The sequence below is a fragment of the Chiloscyllium plagiosum genome, chromosome 39, assembly GCF_004010195.1.
Source record: "Chiloscyllium plagiosum isolate BGI_BamShark_2017 chromosome 39, ASM401019v2, whole genome shotgun sequence".
In the NCBI taxonomy this organism is placed as follows: domain Eukaryota; kingdom Metazoa; phylum Chordata; class Chondrichthyes; order Orectolobiformes; family Hemiscylliidae; genus Chiloscyllium; species Chiloscyllium plagiosum.
In genome coordinates, this window is record NC_057748.1 from 18199573 (window position 1) to 18219367 (window position 19795).

At 39.3% G+C, this 19795-nt stretch overlaps 1 protein-coding gene across 1 annotated transcript in view; it reads left to right on the plus strand.

Moving 5' to 3' along the window:
• The window catches only part of LOC122542299 (histone acetyltransferase p300-like), a 118682-nt gene that overhangs the window by 16115 nt on the left and 82772 nt on the right, over window positions 1–19795 (plus strand). The window lies entirely within an intron of this gene.

The following is a 19795-nucleotide window of genomic DNA, read 5'->3' on the forward strand; positions in this document are numbered from 1 at the left end:
ATCTTTTGTAAAGTTGAGCTCATCCTGAATTCTGCTGCTAATGTTATTAATTTTGCAAAGACTTACACATTTACCTTCCTTTTCTCTACTTTGGTTAACTTGCCTAATACCCCACTTAGAGAAAGTGAAGGCTGCGGTTGCTGGATATCAGAGTCGAAAGTGTAGTGCTGAAAAAGCACAACAGGTCAGGCAGGATGGTCCGAGGAGCAGGAGCATCAATGTTTCAGGCATAGGCACCTCATCAGGAATACCCCCACTTGGTTTATGTCAAATATTGTTAACGCCTTAAAGTATCTTAGTTAATTACCCTAAAGGAATTATATGAATCCAAGTTTTTTCACTGAACCGTATTAGTCCTTTAAGTTGCATGCGTTCCTATGCTTATTGAATGTTGGAAGAATGAGAGGTGATTTTTATTTACACATTTCAAGATTGAGGTGGCTCGGCAGGGTTAATGCAGAATTTAAGACTGAGATAATCAAGAATTTATTTTCTGAGAATCATTAGTCTTTGGAATTTGGAAATGGAGGCTGAATCATTGAATACATTAAAGAGTATGTTGGACAGATTTTTGATTGACAGAAGAATCAAGGATAGGCAGGAAAGTGGAATAGCTGGTGCAGCCAAAATCTCATTAAATGATGGAGTAGACACAATGGACCAAATAGCCTACTCTTGTTCCTATTTGATATGACCTTATACTGAATTTTATGTTCTGGCTGCAGTATAATGGTTCTCATTGTTGAAGAAAATATAGATAAATGAATCATTGTAAAAGGCAATTTCTTCAAACTTCCTAATTCCTCAATGTAGGAATGCTATATCCTTCCTAAAGTGAAGGAGCCTGTTCACTAAATTATATAGAATAGGAAATTATTACATCTCACCTTTCAGGGGCATAGTAACAAGGTGAGACCTTTTTGGTCTCTCAAACCACTTAAGCAACTTCACCATTCACTGAGATTATGCAGATGCCCTGACCGAACTCTGTATATCTAGTTTGTCCTGTTTCCCTGGTAGTTTCGATAGATTTTTGTTAATTGATCTCTATCTTAAAATTAATGATTCATCTTGCATTATTTGTTTGCTGAAGAGAGTTCTAAAATTGTATCACCCTTCTGTATTTGTTTGTAGCTGTGTTTCTTGATTTGCTGAAAGGGATGAATTTAATTCTTAAAACTAATACCTTTTCTGCAGTCCTAGCCCCTCCAACCAGCAGAAATAATTTCTTTCTAATCTACCCTACCTGTTCCCCTTTTTAATATCAGAAATTAATCAAATCATGAATTACATTCTAAATTCCAGGAAATACAATGCTTGATTGCCAGTGCTAAGATTAGAATGTGGTGGGGGATAACTCTAAAAATGCTCTAGCAATATGAATCAATTTTGGAAATAAACATCGATTTGTGAAAAGAAAATCATATTTATCGATTTAAGATTTGAGTTTTGATGTATCAGAGAAGATGGTTGAAATAATGTAGTTGGTATGTGTGTTGTGGATATCCAAAACGCATTGAAAAATGTGTCTTGCTGGTCTTGGCTGCAAAATAGGCCAATGGAATAAAAGGAACAGTGACAGCATGAATTCCAAGTCCAGAGGAACCTCAATTATCCGAATACCAATTATTCAAAAATCGGATAATCCAGAGATCTCGAGGTCCCGACAGAAACATTCCGTCAAAGACATATGTCCAGCACTGATCATGTCTTTTGTTTATAGTGATTAAAAGTGCTGCCCGGAACAGTTCTGGACTGATGGGAGCGCAGGCACCGTTTCTAAATGAGTGACCTCCCATTCTCTCGCTCTCGCTCTTGCTCTTGCTCTTGCTCTTTCTCTCTCTTTTTCTTTCGCTTTCTCACGTGCTCTCTCTCTTTTCCCCCCCACCCCCACTTGCCTGAGTTATACACAAGAGTGTACCCTTAAACCTGGTTGTAAAAGGTTTAAGAGGATACATATGATAGGAACAAAGAATGTGCACATGTCTACAAATCACTGAAGATTAAGAAGGTTGTTCAAAAGTCTTGGCAGAATTCTGGGCTATATAAATAAAAAGTTGGAACACAAAAGTAAAGAAGGTATGGTGAACCTGTTTTTTTAAAAAAATGCTGTTTGAGCTTAAACTAGAAAATTATGTCCATTTCTGGGCATCATTTCAGGATCCTGAGAGGACAGAAAATATTTTAAAATAATGTCAGTGTGAAGGTAACTATAAGAAGCTGAGGTTTTTAGAGGATGCTGTGAGGCAGATTCTGTGGGAATTGGATAAGTGCTTACAATTAAATTGCTGGGTTATGGGAAAAGGTGATTTTACAGGCCCTTTTTACATCACTTTGCAGAAAGCTGGCACACTTGATGGGCAATTGGCCACCTCCAATGCTGCAAACATTCTAAAATTCCTTGACTCTCCACTAAATCCAACTTCTGCACAGCAATGGAACTATTTAACTGGTTTCTTTGTTTATCTTTGACAGGTTCTTTTCCCTCCAAATTGTTCATTTGTTCCCTCAAGGGTGTAGACTTGCAATTCTACCTACATATGTTGCAGGTTATGATGTGAAGCCTTTATATGACTCTCCATCCTGCAAGGCGAAAGTCCACCTCTGATCCCATTTCTTCTACAAAAATTACTGTCATACAAAACTGCTTTACATTTGCATCAACCCCTTCTCCATCCATGATTATAGTCACCTCCAACCAAGTATGAAGAGTTAATAGGTTTCCTTGTCTCTAAGGTTGACATCTTTGTTGCTAACCTTGTATTTCCCAATTCCTCTGCACTCACTTCCTGTTATTGGGTCAAAAAATCAACTTTCACTAATTCAATCCTGATCCTTACCTATTCCTACATGCTGAACTAATTCATGAAATCATACTTCTCCTACTTACCATTTGACTCAAACTGAGTTTACAATGTTATCTTTTTCCAGTTGTGCAACATTGCTCACTTTCACCCCACCTTATTCATTTTTCTGAATTTCTGATCCTTGACACTGGCTCCAGGGAGGCAACACTCCATCTTGGAGTCACACTTGCAGCTGTAGAAAAGCCTGTCTGTACCTCTTACAATTGAGTCTCCTACCACTGTTGTTCTTCCTTTGTCTCTTCTCCCACCTAGTACAGCTGATTTCTGGCGGCACTCCCCAGAGAAGCTGTTACCACCCACCGTTTTCCAACACATAACTATTCTGGAGTGAGATGCTTTCTGGAGTTTATTTGCCTGCCTTCCCTCGTTTGACTGACGGTCATCCATTTCTTGCTTTCCTGTGTTTCCTTAAGCTGCTGGGTGACACTCGTAAAAACACGCTATTGATGTAATTCTCAACCTTGTAGATCTCTGCAATGCCTCTAGCATTGCACTGAACATCCAGAGCTGGTGGCACTTTTTGGTTGCCAGGAGCATTGAAAAATTCCCACAGATTGGAAACTGTGCAACACATGGCATTGAGATACCCTGCTAAACCTTAAGTTACTCTTGACCAAAACACATAACCAAGTAGGAAAATATTAATTATAATTAACTATTAACACTACTGTTTAATATAAATTTAATCTAGATTTAAAATAAATTCTTTGCTTTTACTGAGATATCAGGCCTCTCTCCTGTATCTATAAAACCTTTCATTCCCTGTGCATGTTTAGAAACTTGTTTTTTTCAGATTTACTGGGGCCAAAACATGCAGCTGCACAATAATCAGTTATAGAGTCATAGAGATGAACAGCAGAGAAACAGACCCTTCAGTCCATGCTCACCAGATATCCCAACCCAATCTAGTCCCACCTGCCAGCACCTGACCCATTTCCCTCCAAAACCTTCCTATTCATATACCCATCCAGATGCTTTTTAAATGTTGCAATTGTTCTAGCCTCTACCACTTCCTCTGGCAGCTCATTCCATACACTGACCACCGTCTGCATGAAAAGGTTGCCCCTTTGGTGTCTCTTGTATCTTTGCCTCTTCACTCTAAATCTATTCCCTCTTGTTCTGCACTCCCCCACCCCAGGGAAAAGACTTTGACTATTTATCCTATCCATGCCCCTCATGATTTTATAAATCTCTATAAAATCACCAATCGGCCTCCAACACTCCAGGGAAAACAGCCCTAGCTTATTCAGCCTCTCCCAATAGCTCACATCCTCCAACCCTAACAACATCCTTGTAAATCTATTCTAAACCCTTTCACGTTTCACAACTAACTCTCTTTTTCTGTGGTGTCTCACTCCTTTTGGAAACTTGGCTGACCAGCTCGGGAAGCTCCCACACAGATCTGACTCACTTTACCCCAGCAGGTAAATAAAAGGCCCCAAGCCTGAGCTTTTGTTTACAGCCTTTTAAACGTGCTCTCACGCGGGTCCAGTGACTCCTCCAGTCTCTTGTTTTACCTGTCTTTATCATTGCAGTAGTGACAGCCTTCAATCATTCATAATCCCAATCTTTTAAAATTCCTTGCATTTTTTTTCCTTGTCTTCATTTAACATCTTTTCCCAAAACGCTGCTCTTTGAGAGGGAATCTTGTAACCCCTCTTAACCTCTTAAGTACACTTAGACCTCATTAGCTACTGACCCACTCATTACCCATAGATTTATGTACCCTATCTTTTTTGTTTGTCAGTGACTTAACCAGTTTGATCGCTTGTCATTTGTAGTCTGTAGGAGTTATGTGGAGTGGCAACTACATCTTTTGTTATTCATGAGAAATCCGTGCATCTGTCCACTTGTGGATAATAAGTATTTGCTTATACACTTGCTCGTCTATGCATTTGTGGCAGAGTGTAGGACTTCTGGTATTGTTATATTTGCCAGGTATGTTATGTTTTTCTTTGATTTGTATTTTTTTAAGGGGATTGGTTCGCTCAGTTGGCTGGGTTTGCGAGTGATGCCAACACTGTTCAATTCGTGCACTGGTTAAGGTAACCATAAAGGACTCTCCTTTTCCACCTCCGCTTGCCTGAGGCGTGGTGACTCTCAGGTTAAACCTCAACCAATTGCCTTTCTTTAATAGTCTGGTAAAGACTATGGAGACTTTGACTTTGTTTTTGTAATTGCAAATGCTTAACAGCAATAGCTTTGTTTTTGTAATCCACTAGAGTCATAGAGATGTACAGCATGGAAACAGACTCTTTGGTCCAACCCGTCCATGCAGACCAGATAATCCAACCCAATCTAGTCCCACTTGCCAGCACCCGGCCCATATCCCTCCAGACCCTTCCTATTCATATACCCATCCAATGCTTCTTAAATGTTGCAATTGTACCAGCCTCCACTATTTATTCTGGGAACTCATTCCATACCTGTACCATCCTCTGCGTGAAATTGTTGCCCCTTTTATATCTTCCCCTCTCACCCTGTTCCTATGCCCTCTAGTTCTGGACTCCCCCATCCCAGGGAAAAGGCTTTGCCTATTTACCCTATCCATGCCCCTCATGATTTTATAAATCTCTATAAAATCACCAATCGGCCTCCAACACTCTAGGGAAAACAGCCCTAGCTTATTCAGCCTCTCCCAATAGCTCACATCCTCCAACCCTGGCAGCATCCTTGTAAATCTTTTCTGAACCCTTTCAAGTTTCACAACATCTTTCCGAGCACCTTGCATTTATCTGAATTAAACTCTATCTGCCACTTCTCAGCCCATTGTCCCATGTGGTCAAGATCCTGTAGTAATCTGAGGTAACCCTCTTCACTGTCCACTACACCTCCAATTTTAGCTAATGTTTTAGCAACTTCTTATTTTCCAAATTATACATATTGGTATTTGTTTTCATTTGTGAAGTGGCCAAAATAGTCCTCTTTCTCGCACAGCGTCTTACTACTATCCAAGTGTCAGGGAAATCTCTTCTAATTAGACTTAGCTTGTATGGCTATAACAGGTCAACCATCTGGATTTCAATCAAGAATGTGTTTGATATTTTCATGGTGTGTCCATTTAACTCCAGAAAATAATCTGGTAGTAAATGTACATTTTGATCTTGCAAACCTGGCCAGCAGTTGGAGAGAATATTTTGAATTACAGTGGTATTAGGCTTGGGTATAATTTGAAAGAGACATACTGTGCACTCTGAATATGCTTAGGTTGACCCTCAGTGTTCTTAAGATTTAGATGACCTAGCAAGCATGAATTGTGTTGCTTGGAACTATTAGAAGCTGCTGTATGGCTTTGCATTGTAAAGCTGAAAATTTAAAAACAGATCAAAATTGATCTTGAATTGTTTTATTCACCTAACTTTTTAATGTTTGTTGAGCTGTGAGAAGGATGCAAGGAGATTTCAAGATGACTTGGACAAGGAAAGTGAATGGGCTAGAAAATAGATGAGATACAATAAGTGAGGCATTATTCCCTTTTGCAGAAAAAAAAGAGGCAGAACATTTCTTAAATGGAGCGAGGGGCTGGGAAGTATTGGTTTTCAAAGTGATCTGGGTCTCCTTGTCCATGAGTCACCAAATGCTATTATGCAGATACAGCAAGCAATTAGGAAGGCAAATAGTATGTTGGCATTCATGTTCAGGGGCTTTAGAGTACTAGGGGTAAATGTCTTGTCATTGTATAGAGCTTGGTGAGAACTCACCTGGAATATTGTGCACAGTTTTGGTCTCTTCACCTAAGGAAGGATATGCTTACTGTAAAGGGACTGTGATCCTTGAGATGGTGCGATTGTCTTGAGGAGAGATTGAAGAAACCAGGTCTGTATTCTCAAGGGTTGCAAAGAATGAGGTATGATCTTGTAAGAAACTTGTAAATTTCAACGCGCATGACAGGGTACCTATAGATCGGATGTTTCTCCAGGTTGGTGACTCTTTAATTATGGGGCATAGTTTTTGGATAAAGGACTGCGATGAGAAATCTCTTCATTTAGATCAGGGATTCTTTCAAATCTGTGCTAGAGGGGTGTGGAAGCACCATTATTAAGCATGTTTGATTTAGGGGCTTCTGGAGACTAGTGATATTTGGCAATACAAAGATAGTGAGGACAAGTGGTGTTGAAAAGATGATTAACCATGATTTAGAATCACAGGACAAATCTGATGGGTTGAATAGTCTACTCCAGTTCTGCTTCAAAGATTTCTGCCCTTCTTGCTAACATGAGTTGTATTTGTTACAAGACCATGTTTCTAATTGAATTGCTATGGAGAGTACTTAACCGTTCTCACAGGATTTGCTTTTGTAGGGATAGTTTTGCTGCAAAGTAGTGCTTGGTTACCTATTTCAGTATGTTTCCATATAATTGGTAGTGTAGTAAAACAAAATTCGTGTCTTGCATATTTTGTTTTAGGTTGTGGTGTTAATGGGTGAAGTGATGTGGGAGGAGTCTGGTGTAGAGAATAAAGATGGCACAGGCCAGTTGCAGCAAATGACATACATGATTATACACAAGTATAGAGGGTACTTTTTTTATTAGCAAATTTGTTTTACTTGCCTGGAATATAAGCAGTTAATGTTATTGCAGTGTTGATGGACTTGTAAGTAGAAGTCTGGAGGAATAATCCAGAGGATATTAGCAGCAAAAGTAACTTCAACATTATCAGATTGTTCTTTAGACATCAACTGGTTTATTGATATCCTTTTGGGAACAAAGTCTGCCATCTGTACTCAGTCTGTCCTAGATGTGTGTTTCCAAGCCTGCAGCAGTTGTGATTCATAGCCCTCTAAAGTAGCCTTGCAAAATAAACTGAAGCAAAATTTTTTTCAAGCAATCGGGGATGGCCATTTAATACTTTCATTGTCAGTGACGTCACATTCTGAGAACAAATCATACAAATGTGAGTATGTTTTATAACTTACAGAGCTGGACGTTCAGTTTCTGAAAATTCTTTACACAAACACTTTTCAGCATCTCTGAATTGTTACGGTACAGAAGGAGTCCATTCGACCTAAAGTGTCTGTACCAGCTCTCTCAGTATTTTAACTTGCCGCCAATCTTAATTTCCCCTGAAACCCTGCATGTTCTTTCTATTTGAAGATCCATCCAATGTCTGTTTGAATCCCCCCCCCCCCCCCCCCCCCATGCTTCCAATTAGTGCATTCGAGACAGTGCGTGAAAAGTTTTTTTTTCTCACCTCTCCTTTTTTCTTTTGCAAAATACTTTAAAACTTTGTCCCCTGGTTCTCCTTCCATTTAGAGATCCTCCCTATTTACTCTGTCGAGATCACTCATGATTTTGAAAGCTTCTACTAAATCTCCTGTTAGTCTTTTCTCCAAAGATAATAGTTTCAACTTCTCCAGTCTTTCCTTATAGCTGGTGTCTTATTGCTGGAACTTCTTGTTTTAAAAAAAAGTCATTTTGCATGTTCTCCAGTGCATTTGCATCCTTCCTGTAGTGTGGCGTCCAAAGCGCAGCAGGTCGGGTAGCATCCAAGGAGCAGGAGAATCGACGTTTTGGGCTTATGCCCGAAACGTCGATTCTCCTGCTCCTTGGATGCTGCCTGACCTGCTGTGCTTTTCCAGCAACACATTTTTCAGCTCTGATCTCCAGCATCTGCAGTCCTCACTTTCTTCTTAGATGGACTATATAAGTTCATCATGTCATTCCTGCTCTTGGTCTCAGTACCCCTATTAATTAAACCTTGAGTATTGTATGCTAATGGTAAATGCTCATTTTTCTAAGTAAATGTATTCTGAGTCATTGCAGTTTGTGTGCATGATTGGGTGTCATGCATGTTGTCCTAAAATTACTTCGAATTTTTAATCTGTCTTTTGGATCTTATGTGCAACCGATGTAATGCAGGAAGTGACTACTTAAAATCTTACTTAAGAAAAAGAGCATTGGTACAGAAGCCTGATATATATCAGTGTCGTTTTAAAAAAAATTAATGTCTATTTTAATGTAAAATGTTAATTGCGTTAATACTTAGTGGCTCAATTATTTTTGTCTTTTTAAATCAATTTTTTGCTTTAGACTTTTTCAATGTTGAAGTAGCGGTTACAAAACATCCACTGCAAGCTCCAAAATAAACTAATTGATTATTGAGCAATAAAATATTTGAAATAGAAAACTTTGATCCTGGTTGACCTACTTCCACTTGGTAAAAACAATGACTGCTGATGCTGGAAACCAGATTTTAGATTAGTGGTGCTGGAAGAGCACAGCAGTTCGCCAATGTGGAAAGTGCATAAAACTGAACTTTTACATACTAGAACTGTAATGTTCTAGATTTAATGTTCCTGGTAGTCATTGGATTTGACCCCAAAAGCAGAATTATTTAAAAAAAATCAAAATGTATACAAGTTCCTGCATTGCTTAATCTTTGCTTACAGCTGTGAACAAGCAAACTATTTTTTTAAAAAAATTCCATGTTTGGCTTGTCCCTTTTTATATTATCTAAATACAATGTATCTGAAACTAGTATTTACCATGATGATTTTCTCCTGTTTCCTATTGGTGGTATTATTATTTCAACCTACAACCTCTACCACCCAGAAGGACAAGGGCAGCAGATGCATGGGAACACCGCCATCTGCAAGTTCCCCTCCAAGCCACACAATTGACTTGGAACTATACCATCGTTCCTTCATTGTCGCTGGGTCAAAATCCTGGAACTCCCTTTTTAATAACACTGTGGGTGTTCTATACCCCAAGGACTGCAGCAGCTCAAGAAGGCAATTTGCCACCACCCCTCTCTCTGGAGAGTTGATAAGTGGTTGAGAGTAAGGCGAAAGGTGGCTGGATAAGGTTGTTTGGAGGTGGGCTTCATTTATATTGGGAAAGAAGAGCTTCATTGGTCGGACTCATTTCAGGTGTGGGAGGTTGATATTGGGGCATATTAGGGTGTTTGTTTTGGGGAGGAATTCAATTTCACAATTACTCAGGAACTAGAGCAAGTTTGAATCCCTGAAATTTCTCCCAGCTAGTACTTCAGATATTGAGTCAGATCCATCCGAAATTTAAGACTAAGATACAGAATTGTAAACTTTTTTGGAGGCTTCCAAGCGCAGGGGAGTTGCACATTGATGTTTAAGATTCTCAGACAATTTTTGGGAAGTTGGCGCGTTGGGACTTCTGAATGTCCCATATTGCATGTTCAGGCTATATCGCTGAAAGACTATCTCAAATTAAAAACACACAAAACCAGATTATAGTCCAATAGGTTTGTTTGGAATCAGTAGCATTCGGCGCGTCACTCCTTCATCAGGTGGTTCTGAAATATGAGATCATGATCACAAAATTTATAGCCAGAGGAGTCCAGTGTCAAAGATATGTGATACATTAAACAATTTTAGATTAAATCTTTCATTTTTAAAAATTGGATATGTTGGTTTCTGTTCTTTGATACGTAAATCCCAAAACTTGTTTTAAATTACATTCTCAAGATAGTTCAGCTTTTCTAACAATAGGTGTGTAGTCTGTCTGTGTCCCAATGTTTAGTCAGACTGACAAGCCCTCTGCATTGTTTGTTTTACATGGATTCATGCAGTTTTTGAGTAAAATAAAATGCAATTCTGCAAAAACAGATTCACCCCATAAACTTTTGTGTGTGCATGTAGGAGTGACAGAGCGAGTGTGTGTGTATATGTGAGTGTGATCGGATATGTGTCTGAGAGAGTGCATGTCTGGGTGAGAGTACCGGCGGTGTCTGTGTGTGCATATGAGAGAGAGAGAGGGGGTCTGCATGGGTGAATGTGTGTGTGTGGGATCACCTGTTGTGTGACATGAACCAGTGTCCCAGTTGAGACCATTCCCATGGGTACTTTGCTATCAGCTTCTGCTCAGCCAGTCTGCGGTGTTGCTTGTCCTGAAGCCTGTATTGGAGGATGGTCATCCGAAGGTCCGAGGCAGAATGTCCTGGACCGCTGAAATGTTCCCCGACTGGGAGGGAGCAGTCCTGCCTAGTGATTGTTGCGCGGTGTCCATTCATCCTTTGTCGTAGTGTCTGCTTGGTCTCGCCAATGTACCATGCCTCAGGCCATCCTTGCATGCAGCATATGAGATATACCATGTTGGCTGAATGGCAGTACCTGCCGCGTACATGTAATGGTGTTATCACTGTCGATATTTTCTCATATCTTGCAGCAGCTGCTGCAACAGGGTTGTATGGAGTTGTAGTCCTGAAGGTCAGGAAGTTTGCGCACAATGATCTGTTTAAGGTTTGATGGTTGTTTAAAGGCGAGAAGTGGAGGCATAGGGAAGGTCTTGGCAAGGTGCTCATCCTCATTGATAATGTGTTGAAGACTGCAAAGACCATGGCGTAGTCATTTGGCTCCCAGAAAGTACTGGACATGGAAGGGTACCCTATCTGTTGCACCCCTTGTCTGTCTCCTGAGGAGGTCATTACGGTTACTTGCTGTAGTACGTCGGAACTGGCAATCGATGAGTAGAACATTGTTCTCTGCTCTTATGAGGGCATCGTTGAGCACTTTCAAGTGTCCGTCACATTCCTCCTTATCCGAACAGATCCTCTGTATGCGGAGGACTTATCTGTAGGAGATGGCTGTTTAATATGTTTTGGGTGGAAGCTAGAGAAGTGTAGCATTGTGAGGTTATCCATGAGTTTGCAATACAGTGAGGTGCTGAGGTGTGAGATGTTTGAGAATGTAATTTTTAAAAAGTTCTGGGATTTACATACCAAAGAACAGAAATCAGCATATTCAATCTTAAAAGATGAAAGATTTAATCCAAAATTGTTTAATGCATCACAACTCCATGATGTTAGACTCCTTTAGTTATAAATTCTGTGATCGTGATCTTATACTCCACAACCACCTGACGAAGGAACAGCACTCCGAAAGCTAGTGCTTCCAAGTAAACCTGTTGGAATATAATCTGGTGTGGTGTGATTTTTTTTTTAAACTTTGTTCACCCCAGTTCAACATCAGTTCCTCCAAGTCATATCTCAAAATTATAAGATCTGGGCCATCATAATTTTCTCGTCCTTTATTTCCTGATTTGTTTATCTAGATTTCCCTTTTTACTAAAGACAAGAGACCAATGAAGTTTGGGATTTAGGGGATTTATTAGGAGAAAGTGAGGACTGCAGATGCTGGAGATCAGAGTCGAAGAGTGTGGTGATGGAAGAGCATAGCCGGTCAGGCAGCATCCGAGGAGCAGGAGAATCGATGTTATCCCTAAAAAGTCAATTCTCCTGCTGCTTGGATGCTGCCTGACCAGCTGCTTTCCCAGCACCACGCACTTCGATTCAAGGAATTTGCACGTGGATCACAGAGATAATAAGTAGATTCAGTTAGGAAAGCAGATGTCATGAATACATTTAGTGCAAAGGGGTTGGATTATAACTAAAGTAATCTTACTAGAATTGGAATATTATATGCAGTTTTAAGTCTCGTTGCATAAGTAGGGATATCTTCTTGAGGCATGATAGAAGTTAGATTGATTCCTGGGAAGAGGAGGCTCTCTGAAGAATATTGAGTTGGCTAGACTTCTGTTCTATGAAGATTAATATGAGAGGTGATCTTATTGAAAAATATAAATTTAAGTAGTCTCGATGGTGTAGATAATGGAGAGATCTAGAAGTAGATGTCTACAGCCACAGGACAGGATGTCAGCAGTTTAACATTCCTTCATTCAAAAGTTTGTGCATAATTTGAAATTCTCTACCCAGAGCGATGTAGCTACTCAGTTGTTCAGTTGATTTAGATTAGATTAGACTACTTAGTGTGGCTCAACAGGTCCACACCGACCCTCCGAAGAGCAACCCACCCAGACCCATTCCCCTACATTTACCCCTTCACCTAACACTATGGGCAATTTAGCATGGCCAATTCACCTAATCTGCACATCTTTGGTCTGCAGGAGAAAACCGGAGCACCAAGAGGAAACCCACGCAGACATGGGGAGAATGTGTGGAGTTTGCATAGACAGTCGCCTGAGGTTGGAATTGAACCCAGGTCTCTGGCCCTGTGAGCCAGCAGTGCGAACCACTGTGTCGCCCATCTTTAAGGCCAACCCACAGATTTTTGGGCACTATGGGATCCAAGGGACATTGGGGCAGTACAGTCAGTTCCGCTATAACACGTATTTCATTAATGCCAATTAGCTGTAATACGATTGGTGAATAGGGAACGCTGTTTCTAAAATGCAAACTTGTAAAACATGTTGGCTATAACATGATTAGATTGCCAACACTAAGTGTTGTTTGTATTGCGCAAGTTTGTATATTGCAGGATCTCACAGGAGTGCGACTATCACGTTATGGAAGAAATGACTGTATGAGGAAACGGAGTTGATATCGAAGTTCAGTCGCAAACTTATCGACTGGGAGCAAGGCCACTGTCCTATGTGGCTTGTGTCTGCACCTATCTCTCATTTTGAAATTCATTAATACTGTTACCGTAACTTCTTCCACCCTTGGAATTCTCTTCAGAGATTTGTGCTGAATTCTCCATTGGATTTCTTAGTTGACTGTTATGTTTATGACCCCAAGTTTTAATCTCCTTCACATCTTTCATTTTCCATACATCCTTTATTTTTGAGAGAATAAAACCATGTCTCCTTCATCTTTTCCTGACAGTTAGTAATCTCTTAGATCTTGTATTATCCTTTTACAAAGCTTTTTGCTTGCTACCCTGTCAGTGTCATAATTTTATAATATGGTGACCAGAACTGTTCAGTTTTCAACATGGCGGCAGTGAGTACTGCAGATGCTGGAGATTAGAGTCAAGATTAGATTAGGAATTCCTGATGAAGGGCTTTTGCCCGAAATGTCCATCTTCCTGCTCCTTGGATGTTCCTGACCTGCTGTGCTTTTCCAGCACCACTGTAATCTTGACAGTTTTCAGCATGGTCTGGCCAAGGTTCTACACAAGCTTGGGTAGCTTCTTGCTTCTAAGTCCTATTTCCCTGGAAATGAAACCAGTGCTTTGTTCCTTTTATGGCCTTACTCATAACATTTACTTTCATCAATTGTTTCTGTACTCAAAATCTGTTGTTTTTTTATTGTAGTTTGAGCTTTTGAGTTTTGATAGGAAGAATATCCCTTAAAGGTGGGAAGGAGAACTAAATCTGAGAGGCTGGAATTCATAGAAAATCTGCAGTTCTGTGGAATTCCAAGAGATTTCATATAATTCCATTAAGCATGAAATCATATCTTGATGAACTATTTCTTCTGCACTGAACTGTAAGACTGTGCAGTACAGTCTGTAAATGACCCCTTTGTCAGAAAAATTGGTTGAACATTCTAATGTATCCTAATGGAAAAAATATTGTTTGAAAGGTATTTGTATTTTGATCTATCTTTGGAAATTATTTTTAATGTATTCGTCCATTGGCTGTGTGTGATACTGGGAAGGCCAGCATGTATTTCCATTCCTAATTGTCATGTAGCGGGTGATGGTGAGCTTCCAGCTTGAACCACAGTAGTCATGTGATGAAGATATTCTCATGGTGCTATTAGCTAAGACATTTTGACTGATTAGTGATAAAGGAAGAGTGATATATTTCTAAGTCAGGATACTGAGAAAGATTTGGAAGTCTGGTGGTGTACCTATGCAACTGCTACTCTCCTAATTGACTGCCGTAATTAATATTCTGTTTTGTATAATGTTCTAGAGTTGCAAAATGCAAGTTTGTGTTGTGCCCTTGGCTTTGTAAAACTGAATGTATTAGAATTTCTCTTGGAATTAATTTGCACTGAAGTATTGTTTTGTGAGCATTATAAAGTTCCATGCAGTATTAAAAGCTGTAAGTAATTAAATTAGTTTTAAGTAATACAAGTTTAAGGCACTTTACAGAGCAACTTTGGTGCAGTTTAGTGTATCGCTTTTTATTAAAAAGCATACCAGCTTCCTTAACCAGTGGGGAGTGAAGCTTGTTTGTAAAATCTAACTGAATTAGATTTTATATTAACGTAGCTGATAGAATGATACTATAGTGAGAGGATCTGATCCATTCCTGTTGTTGATTTCCCTCCTGTTGTCTTAAATTCTCTTACTGTCACTTGTTCATTCAAACACACATGCATGTGGTTGGCTGATGTAAAATAAATAGTGCATGGCAGATGCTTTTAAGGGCTTTTCTGAGCTTAGGAGATGCAAAAGAATAATGAGAGTGAGACCATTCTCAATGAAGGGTAATGTCTAGTATGGTAGCAATATTAATAAAATATCTTTTTTTATTCTGCATTACTGAAGTAGCAAGATCTCGATAACATTCAGGCTTTGGATAATAAGCAGATAGTGACATTCATCCCATGCAAGTGTCAGGTAGTCCAGCCATCACCCATGACTCCAAAACGTCCTAGGAAGTATCATTGTCCAGAAACTAAACTTGACCGTGAAGATACTGTGACTGCAAGAGGAGGTGAAAAACTGGGAATTCTGAAATAGAAACTTAGCTCCTAACTTCGCAATGATTTCACATTCTACAAGGTACCAGTTAGATTTCCCTCCAGATTGTGCACCATCCTTAGAATTACATTCCTGTTCCTTCTCACTGGCCGTGGATCAAGATTGTGGATTTCCCTTCCTAGCTACATTTTTGGTGGATCTGCACTAGATGGACTGGAATGGTTGAATAATGGAGTTTCTGTAGGGAAGTGGGATGTGGGCAACAAATGCTGACCTTGCCATTGATGCCTCATTTCTTGAATTTTTTTAATGTGGAAGTAAGAGTGCAAGGCTGCTAGACACAAATACAGAACAATTATTAAATATAAATTCAGAAATCAAGTTTTTTAAGAAAAGAAGGCTGGTAACTAACAAAGACTGTTGAAAGATATCAAAAATTATATTAGAAGTTCTGGTGTGATTCTACAAACTTCCTGTAAGACTAATTGAATTGTAGAACTGGAGAGTTGACAATTTGACACCTTTTTTCCTCGGGGAGAGAATGATGAAATACGGAGTCTTGTGCAGTGGTAGTGTCCTCTCAGCCAGAAAGCCCAAATGCAGGGCTGTCGAAAGACAATGTTGTTAAAGCAGTGCAAACTTTGCCACACTTAATTGTTTTATTTTGAGAAAAAAATGAATAAATAGAGTTCAGTAGATGTGTACAGTTTGTAGATTTTAAAAGGTATCCAATAGAATGCAAACTGGTTGTTCAAAACTTCAAATATGTGTAAAAGAGGAAATGTAGTAACATGGATGAAATGTTAGCTGAATAACTCAAAGTAGAATTAGAGGGGTGGCATTTTGGAAACAGTGATCATAATTCCATAGGTTTATTTAAGATAATTATGGATAAGGGTACAGCTGGTCCTTTGGTGAAAGTGCTAAATTGTTTGAGTATAAATCCACATCTGACGTGGGAGTATTTTAAAGACCAGTTGATCAGAACTCAGGGTTCTGTGAGGATGAAAGATAAAGGTGACAAGATTCTGGCAAGGAAAAGGGAGTGCTGCAAATCTTGTTTTTTAACCAGCACGTTATGCGTTGGCATTCTTGATAAAAGGGCAAAATTTATATACCTGAAATATCAAAAGTTTACTACACAATTGCAAACTTCAGTGTTTGGGTCATCAGTTTAGATGTGAGTAAAAAGACTCTCTGCAGGTAAGTTTTATTTAAGGCAAAATTGCATAATTATTTACAGCATAAATCACTTAAATAAGGTATATCAGTGGCACGTATACCCCCTCCATTATGTTCCTGTTACTTAGTGTGCTTTTACATTGATTATATCGGCCTCCTGTTCAATTAGGCTACTTGATCATCTGGTTCACTGCTAGTCCAATAGGTGCCGGTTAATGAAAACTTTGTATGTGTATGGTGAAGGAAACTGAAATCAGAAAAGGTGCTTGAGGAATATAAAGGAAGCAAGAAAGTACTTAAGGAATTAGGAAGGCCAACAGGAGCCATTAAATATCCTTGCCAAGTAGGATTAAGGAGAATTATAAGGCATTTTAGGCATACACCGAGCAAAAGAGGGTTGCTTGGGAAAGGTTAGATTCACTTAAGAATAAAGGAGAGAATTTTTGTTGAGCCAGAGGAAGTGAGTGAGGTTCTTAAGGAGTACTTCACATCAGAATCCACCAAGGAGTAGCACATGGTTGATAAGGTTAGAGAGGAATATGTTGATATTCTAAGGCATCATGATATTAAGAAGGTTGGTGATGCTGGGTGTCTTAAAGCATTTAAGGCAGATAAATCTCTGGGGTATGATGGGTTCTGTCCCATGATAATGAGAGAGCCCAGGGAGGAAATTGCACGAACTTGAGAGAGATCTTTTGTATACTAGCAACAGGCAAGGTCCCAGAAAACTGGAGAATAGCTAGTGTTGTTACATGTTTTTTCAAGAAGCACAGCAGAGATAATCCAGGAAATCAAATAACAATGAGCCTTGCATCAGTGATCGGGAAATTATGGGAAAAATTCTTAGAGAGGGTTTGTACACATTTGGAAAAGCATAGCATTGTGACACAAGGCCACCCCACACAAATTCAGTTCGGTTTTTAGAAAAAAATGATGAAAATGATTGAGGGTAAGGTAATGGATGTAGTCTGCATGGATGTTGTAAAAAGCATTTGACATGTTCCCTCATGGTAGATTGGTCAAGAATATTAAGTTGCATGGAATCATTGGTGTGTTGATAAATTGCATTCAAAATTGGCTTGATGATAGAAGACAAAGGGTTATTGTGGAGGTGTACTTTTCTGACTGGAGGCCTGTGATCAGTGCTTGGATCTCTGTTTTTAATATAAATGGTTTGAATGAAAATGTACATGGTCTGATAAATTTGCAGGCGACAAGAAAATTGTTGGTTGTGGATTGTAAGGAAGGCTATCAAAGGATACAGCAGGCAATAGATCAATTGGAAAAGTCGGTGGAGAAATGATAATTGGGAGTTTAATCTGGACACGCGTGAGTGCATTTTGAGAAGTCGCATGCAAGAGAGAAGTATACAGTAAAAGGCAGGACTCTTAGCATTGATTATACAAAAGGATCTTAGGTACATATCCACAGCTCCCTGAAACATAAGTGAATAAGTGTAGAGAAAACTTAAGGCATGCTTGCCTACATTGGTTGGGGCACGGAGTCTAAAAATTGGCAAGTCATGTTGCAGCTGCATAAAATTTTAGCTTGAATATACATGGAGTAACATTTCTGGTCACCACACTATAGGAAGGATATGCAAAAGAGATTTATCAGGATGTTGCCTTGATTGGTCTGTATTAGCTATGAAGAGAAATTGAACAGCTTAGGAAAAGCTCAGCGGGTCTGGCAGCATTTGTGCAGAGAAATGAGTTAATGTTTCAGGTCGAATGATCCTTCCTCAGGACTGGGGTCTAAATGCTGAGCCTTTTCAGCAATTTCTATTTTGTTTCTGACTTACAACATTCGCAGTTCCTTCAGATATTATTTGGGCAAATTAGGATTGTTTTTGATACAATGTCAGAAGCTGAGGGATGACCTGATAGAATTATATAAAATCGAGAGGCATGGATAAGTGAGTCTTTTTCGCACGGTATAAATGTCACACACTAGGGGAAGTAGATTTATGGTGCGAGGGGAAAATTTAAGATGTGCAAGGCCAGATGGTTCTGTTTAGAGGGTGGTATATGCTTGGAATGGATTACATGTATCAGATGGTAGAATCTGATACAATACCAATGTTTAAGATGAATGTACACAGTCATGTGAACAGGTGGGGGATAGAGGAATGTGCACCATGTGCATTCAAATTGGATTAATTTAGAATGACATCATGGTCATTGAAGATATGGTGGGCTGTAGGGCCTTCTCCTAAGTGGTCTATGTTCGATGATGGGAAATGCAAATTTCAAAATTATCTGAAAAGGTACTTTCTTAAAATTTTAAAAACATAGGGCTTTTGATTAATGTAGGAAAGACTGGAAAATTTTCAAGGAGACTTTGTTTCTTTGTTTAACAGAGGTAATACATTTTGAGAGGAATATTGAAGAATGGAACAAAGTATGGACTCTAGAAAGATGATGGGTGTGGAGAGGTGGAGAAATGCAGAAAAAGTAATGTCGGGTTTCATAAATGGAGGAGTAGATGCAAGTAAGATAATACAGCAATTAAGATAGTACCAGACACCAGTGAGGCAGCAGGTAGAATATTGTGAACCATGCTTATGTCTTGGCTTCACTTCAATGATGCTAGAGATTGGAAATCATATGGAGAGAGGATTTGGATCTCTTTCCACTGAAGCTGAGAATTCTAAGAAAAAATTGATTGTATTTAAAAAAAGGGCTGTTCTGGTCAGGAAGTTGTGATGATGAAGACTCAAATTTGAAACACTCATGAAGAGAAGCAAGGATAGAGACCAAGTCTCTCTGAAGTTGCAAGGCTGTGCTACAGGGAACGGTAGAGCTTGAGAACTTTGCATGTTATAAGAGAAAATTTAATCGATATTTGAACCAGGTGAAGACGCCTGGGTTCTGGGTGGCCATCAGAGTACAATTAGTTTTGAAATATTCCAGCAAACTGTTCGCATAACATGAAGAGCCGCATAGCACTTTGTTGTGCTATGAGTTTTGGATTATATGATGAGAGCCCATGTACTGCAAGTTTCCAACGCCTGAAGCTGAGCATAATGTACTGCCAGATACTTAGTATCTCACAATAAACTTCATTAATACTGTGAATTATGCATAATGAATTTGTAATTTGCTGCTGAAATGGGAACGCGTCCTAAATAACAATTTCCAAAAATGTTCGATTACACTCTGCATTGACATATCAATGTGTGAGGGAATGATTGGACCTAGGCTCAATCTGTTACTAAGAACATTTGAAAATTTCTAATCCAAGCATGCTTGCTAGTAAAAATAATCAGTCAAATCCTTGGAATGGGTGCGTGGAAATTGATAGTATTATGTTCAAACTTAGGTGTGGGAAGGCTGTTTTCATTTCTAGAAATTGTAAGGCATGGAAAGATTAAGGG